Source organism: Lactuca virosa, chromosome 9 (assembly GCF_052849685.1).
Source record: "Lactuca virosa cultivar CGN04683 chromosome 9, Lactuca_virosa_CGN04683_v6, whole genome shotgun sequence".
Classification (NCBI taxonomy): Eukaryota; Viridiplantae; Streptophyta; class Magnoliopsida; order Asterales; family Asteraceae; genus Lactuca; species Lactuca virosa.
In genome coordinates, this window is record NC_136434.1 from 74,524,832 (window position 1) to 74,535,784 (window position 10,953).

Here is a 10,953-nt window from a genome sequence, read left to right on the forward strand (position 1 = left end):
TAGTACGGAAAACACGTTCCATCTCCTTAATCCAACGCGAACTCAAATCCTTGGGCAGTCCTTCCACTAACTGGCTCACCACCGGAGCCGAGACCAACCCTGGTCCCTCCCCATGTGTGCTCATCCTCATCTGACAAGCAACTATCCCCACGATCAGAGCATAACCCATAATTCTCCTTCCCATAAGCTTCTTAGATTCTCCAATACTCTCACTGATTCGAGTATGGATCCTGTGCTTTCAGTAGTACGGGCCAAATACTACCTTCCACACCTATCCATACTTTCCTCAGCGATCCTCTAGGGTCCTCTAAATCACTTCTTCAAACTGATGCACCCAAAACTCTCGAACCGCACTACTAACCCACTGAAGCATATCCTAGGCTTTCCTAGGTTCCTGAACCCACCCAGTCCTCAGTTTTTGAAGGATTCCCATTAATGTCAACTAGCTACCTCATGAATATAGCCACATGCAACAGATATCAGATAATCCTTCGAGTAACAGACTCAATCCTAGAACGGTTAGACTCAAACGAGAGATGAGCAATAGGGCCAAGTCCATCACTCTGAGATTATCCATCCTGTGCCACATGTGACTTAGCATATTCACTTAGTAGCTAGCTCATATTTCTAAGAGTCCCACAAAGCACAAAGCAAGCAACATTCAGACAATGGAAAATCTAACCAACATACTCCATCAAGCCATTCTATCCTCTAATCAGGAATCTGCACTATCATGTAATTCAAAGGCTCATACAATCAGGCATAACCTAAACAGGCCATCCTATCACTGACTGATCAGTACTAGCATGTAGGTCTACAAGCTCATATAGTAGGCATACAAGGTATCCTTCCTAGATCCTTAGTCGTAATCTAGCATGCATTTCATATATTCACAATTCATATAATACTATAACATGTATGGGTATCATAGGGAAAACTTACTTGAGCTCGGCCGATTGCACGCATCACACCCCTTGTTCTTAATTAAAACCCTTAGTTTTATATTTTAAAGAAAATTATTTTCATTATGAAAATCTTTCAAACCCTAGATTTGAGTCCGTATACACCCAAGAGTGTGTTTGAATCCCTCAAACCAGGGCTCTGATACCAACTTGTAACATCCAAAATTCAAGACCAAAAATTTCATTTTTAATTAAGTTATTATAAAACCAGTAGTATAAAGACATCCATAATATCATGCCATGTCAAACCCAGTGTATCAATAATCAAACATGTCATCATAAAATAATATCAGAGTATAATCCCAAAGATCTCATGTGTGGAAAACATAGTGTGATGTGCTGCAATCATGCCGGCTCCTTTCCTCTCGAAGAAGAAGTACCTGAAACCAAAACTGTAAACCGTAAGCATAAAGATTAGTAAGTTCCCCCATCAAACCACATAATCACATACTGTCGGGCATATCTGGGTGCCCGACCTTCCCATTCGGTCTGTCCGACCGGGTACTACCGAGCATATCTGGGTGTTGGCCTCCCCTTCGGTCTGTTCGACCGATATACTGTCGAGTATATATGGGTGCTGGCCTCCCCTTCAGTCTGTCCGACTGGATACTGCCGAGCATATATGGGTGCTGGCCTCCCCTTCGGTCTGTCCGACCTAATACTGCCGAGCATATCCGGGTGTTGGCCTCCCCTTCGGTCTATCCAACCGGATACGGGGTCTATTTCACCCCTATCCCTACCACACAATATCATAGCATACTAGCACATAAAAAATAACATATAGCGGCATACCAGATAATTATCACAAAGACAATCATCTAACTACAAACTCCTGCTAGTGGGCCGAGCTTGGTGCCTTAGATCCACTTCTACCGGGAAGGTAACTCACCTCACACTGCTAAAGTCCTGCGGATAAACTCTAGCTGCTGGATGACAGATTCCGGAACTGTCAACATCAAAACGACACCCAATTAATAAGTGGGTTCCAATACATAACGATAAGTCCATGCTTGGGGTAAAAAGACTACTTTACCCCCAACCTAGCTTGACTCAAGCCCAAGGCCCAAGCTCACACCCCAAAGGCCCAAAAGTCAAACAATGGACCAAAGCCCAACATATGGCCCAATTTTCCAAATTGGGCCGAAACCTCTACATGGTCTTACCTTAAGGCCCAACCATTTATTCGAGTCCAAACATTTGGCACTCCGATGGTCCAATATCTCATAATCATCAAGGCCTAGTTATGGCCCATCTATGGCCCAAATTTCCAAATTGGGCCCAAATCCCTCACATGCGCCTTACCCTAAAGCCCATCTGAATATTCTAGTCCATATACTTGTTCTTGGATGGCCCATCAATAGCCCAATCACCAAAGCCCAACAGAAAGGCCCAACTCAAGGTCCAAACAAAATTAGGGTTTTTACATAAAATGACGATTAGGGTTAAGTGTTCTTACTTAACCCATTAAGGACTTAATCCATTAAGTCCATCACTCTACTAGGTCAACCATACAATGTGGTCGGGATTAATTCATAATTCCAATCCAATGGTCCAAACATGCGGGTCCCGACAATTCCAAATTAACATATCTAAAATTAGGGTTTTCTAAACCCTAATTAGGGTTTCCAACCCCATCGCGTTCCAATTAGTCCATTTGTTAAGCTTTTAAGTTAATTAATTGTTAATTAAGTCGGGCACCACCTACTACCACCTTGGGTAGTGGTGGTCAACGACGGCTCACGGCGGTGGCCACCGCCTCACGGTGGTGGTGACGGATTTCCTTGATTATTCCGGCCAAGATACAATTGTACAACAATATACAAATGAACACACATACAAAATAACACACACACACACACAATCAGCCATCCTTGTGGCGGCAGGCAGTGGTTAGAGGTGACAGCCGCCGCCTCACGGTGGTGGTGATGACTTCCTTGCAATATTCGACCAAGCAACAATACACGACACACACAAACAACAGAAACACACACATACGCTTTACCCGGAACAGGAACACAGCCACCCACCTGGAGGCGTACAGCGACGCAGTGGCACGAACGACGGCAACAACAGTGACTAACGGCGGCGGAAGATAGTGGTGGAACAACCGCTGAAGTGGTGGTGGCGATGCAACAGAAGAAGAAGAAGCGAAGAGGGTGAGAGACTCCCACCAGAAACTGCCACAACAACGACCACCGACACGTTTCTTTCAGTCATCCACAGCCATGACGTCCCATGGCAGCCTTGGCCTTTAACAACAGCGTTACAATAACAGCGGAGCTCAGCGGCTTTGTCTTTGACGGGAATAGCGGATGAAGGTGGAGACATTCGCTCACAGCCGTCGTTGGTCCTGGAGCTCCTCCCCTAACGACTTTAGCACCGGTTCTACCGTAGGATAGTTGCGGTGGTTGAATTCGGTGGTTGACGATAGGTTTTCGGCTTCAACAGGTAAGGAGGCGGCACTGGAAATCGTAGAAAGTGAGGTTGGCGGCCGGAGGTGAAGGGAGGTATAAGGTGGCGGCTAGAAGACTCATTAGGGTTATGGTTATGGGATGGGGGTGACGAGTTATATACCCCGACTCCATACGAAACTTCATCACATGTTAACACAACCGGTCCCTCCTTCCCGAAATATTTTCAACTTAGCTCCAATATTTACCAATTATACCCTGACTTCGGAAATTCCTTCAAATTAAATCCATAATTTACCAAACAACCCTCAGCATTCCAGATTCTTTACAATTTAAGTCCAATAATTACCAAATACCCCCTGACTTTTGAAATCTTTACAAATCAATCTGATAATTACACTTAGCCCCCAAAAATCTAACTTATGACATATTCAGCCCTTCCTTCTCTAAGCATTACAATTTAAATACCCATTTTACTCTTTAGCCCTTGCTTCCCAAAGCTTATTACAATAAAGACCCCAATTTCTAGAAATTATGTCATTTAGCTCCTTATGACTAACACTGGTAACTTATTACGGATTTAGGGCTTCTATTCATTTATTAATCTTTATCCATTTATTTATGTAATAAACGGGATGTTACAGACTAAGTTCGTGAATCACATGTAAACTGAATATATATAGCACACATACAATTATAAACAAAATAGCATTCGTATTCCATCTTGATATTTGAATACAAAGTTTTTACAGATAATAATAGTACATAAATTGCCTAAGCAAATAGGCATATATTAGAACAACTAGTAAACTAGGTCACCTGTAATCCAATCCATCTTGAATTTTTGTATAGTGATTTCCTGAGAATACATGTAATTTGGAGGGTCAACACAAGGTTGGTGAGAGTTATAGGTTCTCCGCTAACAACATTAATACTTTTTTAAAAAGTCTAAAAAGTATTTTCTTTGTATGTGTAACAATAGTTAAAACTGTGTTTGCAAGGAATCCTTGAAAGCCAAAATGTATCTTTTTATAAGTAAATACATACTTAAAAGTGTGTTTCTATAGAATCTTTGAAAGCCAAAATGTATCTTTGTATAAGTAAATTCATACTTAAAATAGTTTTCAAAGCAACCAAGCCCATGGTTTGTAGTGTGTGTAAGAGATAGAGAGAGAGATTCCAATTATTGTTTATAGCGAGTCCTATAACCGAGCTATATAACTAAATGTACCCCTTACAATGCTTCATTAGACGTTGTAGTAACAATTGTAGGCACTTATCACCCGTTTCGATTGATCGGTCGAGGTTGTAGCTAGCAACCGCAAGTGTTGACGTCAACCCCGTATAGATCTATACATATGTATCTCGCTTCAAAGATTAACAGTTATAGTAGTGTGGGTATGCTAAGTGTTTAGACTCAGCTAATGAATATAGTCTCACTAAAAAACACTTAACCAAAGTATGTGAATAGCTCTCAGCCCTAACTTAATTGTGATTAAGTCACTAGGTATAATTAATTTCATTGTATAAAGTTTATAAAAGCAGATTATGCTTGGTATGTATGTAAAAGTGTAATGTACTCACTTTTATAAAGATGTATGTTTCAAAGTAATGAACATATGTACATGTATAAACGTTATGTATTTAAACATATAAATATACATGCATAGTAATAGCTTGAATCCTTGAAATACTACAAAGTTTATGACATGCTTTTTATGATATACAATGTCACAAAAAAATCATATATTTTTGTATCATGTAGCATTTGTTGTGTGGACTAGTTAGAGACTTGAACCACTTGCTTATACGCCATCACGAAGTTGGCATCCCCTTTTCCTTTCCTTAACTGCATGAAGTTATTGAGGAAAATGTATTTCAGCTGCTCAAAACTCGAGATACTACCTGGCCTTAGAGACTTGAACCACTTGCCTGCGTTTCCTGTTAGGGTGCAGTGGAAATAAGTGCAAGTGAAGTGACGATCCACCTTATGAGATGTCATCGTCCACTCGTACTTGCCGATGTGGTCATCTGGGTCTGTAGTGCCGTCGTACTTTGGCATATTTGGTATCATCGCAGTGTGCGGGATCTCGTACTGTTCATGGCTGAAATTAGAACTTGTGCTTCGCATGGGGTTGTCCATATACGAGTACGACATACCACCATAAGTCATGTGTTGATGCATTTGGTAGGGGTTCATGTACATCTGGTTATGTGTGGCCACCAACGAGATGTACGACTGATATGGCTATAGGTTTGGCAGCAATCCAGATTGTTGGATTGCGTATTGCCCTGTCGGGGAAGCCATATATGGGCTTGCTCTTGTAACTGTTGCATGGATGGATTGAACGGTTGAGCAGTTGCTACGAAGGGGTTGAATTCATATGCTATTGAGAACTGAACGTCGGATCCAGAAGAATTGGATCCCTGATTGGTCGAGGTTTGCACGTTTGTGGCTTGCAGCTGAGATAGTGCAGGGATTGAACCTAGAGTATGTTGTACAAACGGGTTGAAAATGGGTGGTTGTTGTACGAATAACGACACGTGAGGAAAGCCTGCCATGGTGACGTGTGGGTAAACCATCGGGGAATATTGCGGCTGTGGTTGAATTGTATAAGGGATCCAGGTTCCGGTGTCGGAGGTGTTTGGGAAGGATTGTTGTTGCAAAACAGGGATCTCTATTTGTTGTGTTGCGATGATCTGTGGAGTTGTAGTTACTATTGTCACTTGTGGAGTTGGGTTAGCTGTTGGGCGCCATAGTTGTCTATGTAAGTTGCCTCCGTTTCAGCTGCAGAGGTAGATGGTGTCTGTGAGACTGGTGTGACAACCCGAAAAAATTTTGTTTTAAAAGCTCCGCCAGTCAACTCGACTGAGTGTCAAACTCATTTCTGCTATCATTTAGCCTTGTTTAGAGTCCATTTAAAGGTCCAAAGGTCAGTACATTCAAGCATTGAACATAGGAATGGATCGCGTACACTTCTAGCATCAAAACCGGGCCTTACACTCCAACACAAGGAGTGTACGGCCACACACATGGGTGTGCGGCCGCACACCCCTCTCCTGGCAGCACACTCACGTGTACAAAGGGTAGACGCAACCTCCTTTAATCCTTTTCACCCTCCCAAGCTTAGAACTCGACTTTGCTCTCAACTACCATCCGATTTTAAGCTTAGATCTTCGATTTGGTAAGTGTTCTTCTCCCGATTTGTTGTTAGTCTTCATAAACAAGGTACATCCCTTCATTTCATCCATTTAAAATCATGTTTTGTCTAGATCTTCAAGTTACACCAAGAACACCAAGAACACACACTTGTTCTTGGTGATTTTGGACCTTCTCGAGCTTCCGGATCGTAAGTACCCTTTCGTTAAGCTTAGATCTTGTTAAGGACACTAGTTTAAGGCCTTGAAACTGCCCATAACTCAAGAACATATGGTGTGTGTGGCCGCACACACTCATGTGGCCATACACCCCTCAAACACCCTCCAAACACCATCAAAACACCCCTAAAGGCTTGTATACTGCAAATACCATTCCCCAAGCTTGTTACTTACCAGTTATGAGCCTTAGAAAACGTCCAAACCATGTTCATCAAGGAGTGTGCGGCCGCACACACTCCATGTGGCCGTACACCCCTTTGTTTAGTGCTTAAAGGCCTCCAAAGTGCCTTTCTAGCTTCAACACTTGATGAACATCAGTCCTACAAGCCTCCCTACCATTTGGAAAACGTTTTGTGCACTCTTTACCATGAGTGTGCGGCCGCACACCCATGGCTGCACACCCATCAATATGGCCGTACACTCCCATTTAGTGAATCACATGTGATTCCAACACTTGGACAAAGTGTTTCCTAGTCCCGTAAGGTGTTTCCTTTCATTTGGTTGCTTCTAAACACTAAATTTATGTCAATATATGCCATTATATGTCATTTAGGACGCGTTAAGTCTCGGGACTTCATTTGTGGAACTTCTCATCCTTACACACATATTCGTTGAATCACCCACATCAGGTGAGTTCATACCCCGTAATGAATCTTTTAACTGTTTTAAATGTTTTAAGGGGGGGGGGGGGAATACAAGTTGAACACAATGATAATTGTGTAACTGTTTGTTATAAACATCTTTCAAAATGTTACTTATGTCATTTATAAGTTGTCAAAACATTTCAAAAACTCTTTTAAAGTTATGTTACTTTATAGTTATACAAAACTCCGTTTTTAAAGTACAAGCATAAGTTAGTAGATAAACGAGTCTTTTCAATAACAGTCCAAGTAAAACTTTAGTAAACTATAATAGGTATAGTTTAGGAGGATGCTATTCATTACTTCTAGTACAATGAAGCATACAAAGAGTCAATAACATACAGAGAGAGATACTATTATGAGAAACAAAGGATAACATACAGAGAGAATACTATGATGAGAAACAAACAATACCATACAGAACAAACAAACTAGGTTGCTATAGCATGACAACATACATGATCTAATTATACCAATGAATCACTAACTCATTGTTTTAAACAAAAGGTGATAGTTATATTGGGTATACATGATCATATAACTGTAATGTGAATTACACGGCTTGCAAGAATTTGCAGAGGTCGTGTTTAGTTCCCTTAATCTCTAGACAGGGAGAGCGTTTAGTAGGGGTACTAGCCTTCACATTATGACCCTAATAAAACAAACATGTTTTAGGTCATCAGTACATCCGCATGTCATTATAAACGAGAACTGTGTACTTACAATTCCCCTTACTTTCATAAAGTGACAGTACCACTTGAAAGTCAAATGCAAACTACTTTCGAATTAAGATAGTCGAGTCTGCAAACGACAAACAGAACAGTCGAGTCTAGCACATAACGGTAGATGCCTTGGTAGAAGGCTACATTTAATAGAAAGAACCATAATACTAACCATATGATTCCTTAATGTATACATCATAGGATATATATATATATATATATATATATATATATATATATATATATATATATATATATATATATATATATACCACAAGGATCCGACAGGTAATAGGATGTGTGCTCTCCGCTTCATTTCCTGTTCCTTGTTTGGTTGTGGGCTTGGAACGAGTTCACCCAATCTATTTTCTATTCGATTCTAGATATATATATATATATATATATATATATATATATATGCTTAGTATACATTAAGACATCATAAGGATACCAGGTATGGGTCAAGTCATAAGACACAGAGTCAACACACAGTTTTCTAGTACAAAACATACTTTCCAAATCAGAACTTTTGGTATACAAAACTAGAAACTTAACCAGTAAAGGGTTTAATCCATTTTATTAAAACCAGTAAAACTTAAAGAACTTTAGGTGATTAACTCTATAATACTTTAGTTTATACATCATGGATATATATAATTAATACCCAATAGGTAGTTGGATGTGTGCTTTCCGCCTTACTTCCTGTTCCTTGTTTGGTTGTGGGCTTAGGGCAGATTTACCCAATTAACTTTCTATCCGATATTAGGTCATATATATCCAGTATAAACTGAGTTATTATAAAAGTAGTCACTGTGGTCACCATTTTATTATAAGAAATAAGGGTTTTCTTAAAGAATCTTTTCATTAAATATAAAGGAATCATTACAATTAACTCCATGAGTAACAAGTGAATACACCAGGGTTATATACAACAATGATCTAACAACCAATGGGATGTGTGCAATCCGCCTTACTTCCTGTTCCTTGTTTGGTTGTGGGCTTAGGGCAGATGCGCACAGTCGATTGTTTGTTTACTCTGAGTTTTATATAATTTGTATCCATTTAGTACTCATAGAAAGGATTGTAGAGTCATTTTTACTTATCTTTCATTAAAGTAGGAAGTATAGGATTTTCTAGAGGAACAGGCGAACCTTTCTAAACAGAACTTACAACCTACTACATTTTACAGCTACATTTTCAACAATATTTTACAACTTACTCACATCACTAAAATCTTATGAACTCACCAGCTTAATTGCTGATCAATTCTTTCAAATAACTTGTATTCTCAGGAACCTATTAGATAGGTATTCGTGTTGTGAATTCAGAAGATGGAGCATTATAGCTTCAAGTCTTGTTTTGTTATTTGCTTATGAATTCTATGTTTTGTGAACACACACATTGTAAACACTTTCTTTCTAAATGAAATGGTTGTTCATTACTTGCTTACTATATACATATCTTGTGATACTAAACATGACGTCCTCCACCCCCGAACGTTTCCGTCGTTCCGGTTTTGGGGTGTGACATATTGGTATCAGAGCATTTGTAAGTCCCTAATCTGCTTGTGTATGAATCAGATCCGTTTGATGGTGCGGAATCCCAATCAAACGGATGATGTCAGATCAAATAGAAGAGAAGGAGAAGAAGAATAATATGAATCTTGTATGTATTAATATGAATGAAGATCCGGATACAAGATTCACACACACTAACACACACTCTCTTTTCTCTCTCTCTAGAACACCTTCAAATGCACACACTTAAGCTCATCTATTCTATGTGTTCATCTTTCACATGCACTCCTCACCCTATATATATATGGACCTAAGGCCCAGCCCAAAATACAAATAATCCAATGCTCGGTCCAAGCTACAATTAATCCTATACTATTTTTGGCCCAAATAATAAAAACAATAAATGCCTAGAAAAGGAAAGTATAAACCATATTTTTGACCCAACAATCTCCCCCTTGGTTTATAGCTTTCTTTTCTTTTCTTAAATGACCCAACAAGCTCCCCCTAAAAAGTAGCTGGCTTTTCTTGATAATCTTCATTGGGAGCTTGGCTTCAGCTTTAATCTTCAAATTCTGCACGACTTCAAGATGAACTTGATGAATCTTCAATGAATGACTTCATCTTGAGCAGTTGGGCTTTTTCTTCAAAATTTTGGCATTGAACGCACATTGGGTGAGGAGGCTTGACGTACCGATTCTTGAAAGATAGCGCTTTCAACTTGAGAATCTTTAGAGAGAACATCAGAGAGAACAAATCTTCTGGATCACTTCAGCAGGTTCAAGATAGCAGCAAATTGATTGAGGAGGCTTCAATGCAATCTGTCACATAATCTTCAATTGCAGCTTCACCTTGCTTCTGGGGTTGAAGGATTGAATGTTGAAAGAATAATCTTCATTTCTTGATCCTTCGAATGAGAATTCTTCGATGCTCACGGATGAAGCCTTGGCTCAGAAATCTTCGACACAAACTCCATGAGTTTCATCTTCACCTGAATTTACTTTTCAAGACAAAATAAAACTAAAAGAAAATTTAGCACACAATATTTTTGGATTTTTCATATTTTCTGAAAAAGAAATAAAACAGAAATATTTTTAAATTTTTTTTTTAATTTTTTTGGTTTTCAAAATTTTTAACTCTCCCCTAATATTTAAATTAGAAGAAAACTATGAACAAATTTAACAAAAATAAAATGATATCTAACTTTAAGAGTGATTTGGGATCAAAGTTTTTAGACAACCTTTATCCGCTTGTCGGTACCTTTTATCTTCACGTCTTTGTCTGGTCGATCGTCGGTATTGTGGTCCACTTAAACACGAAAAATT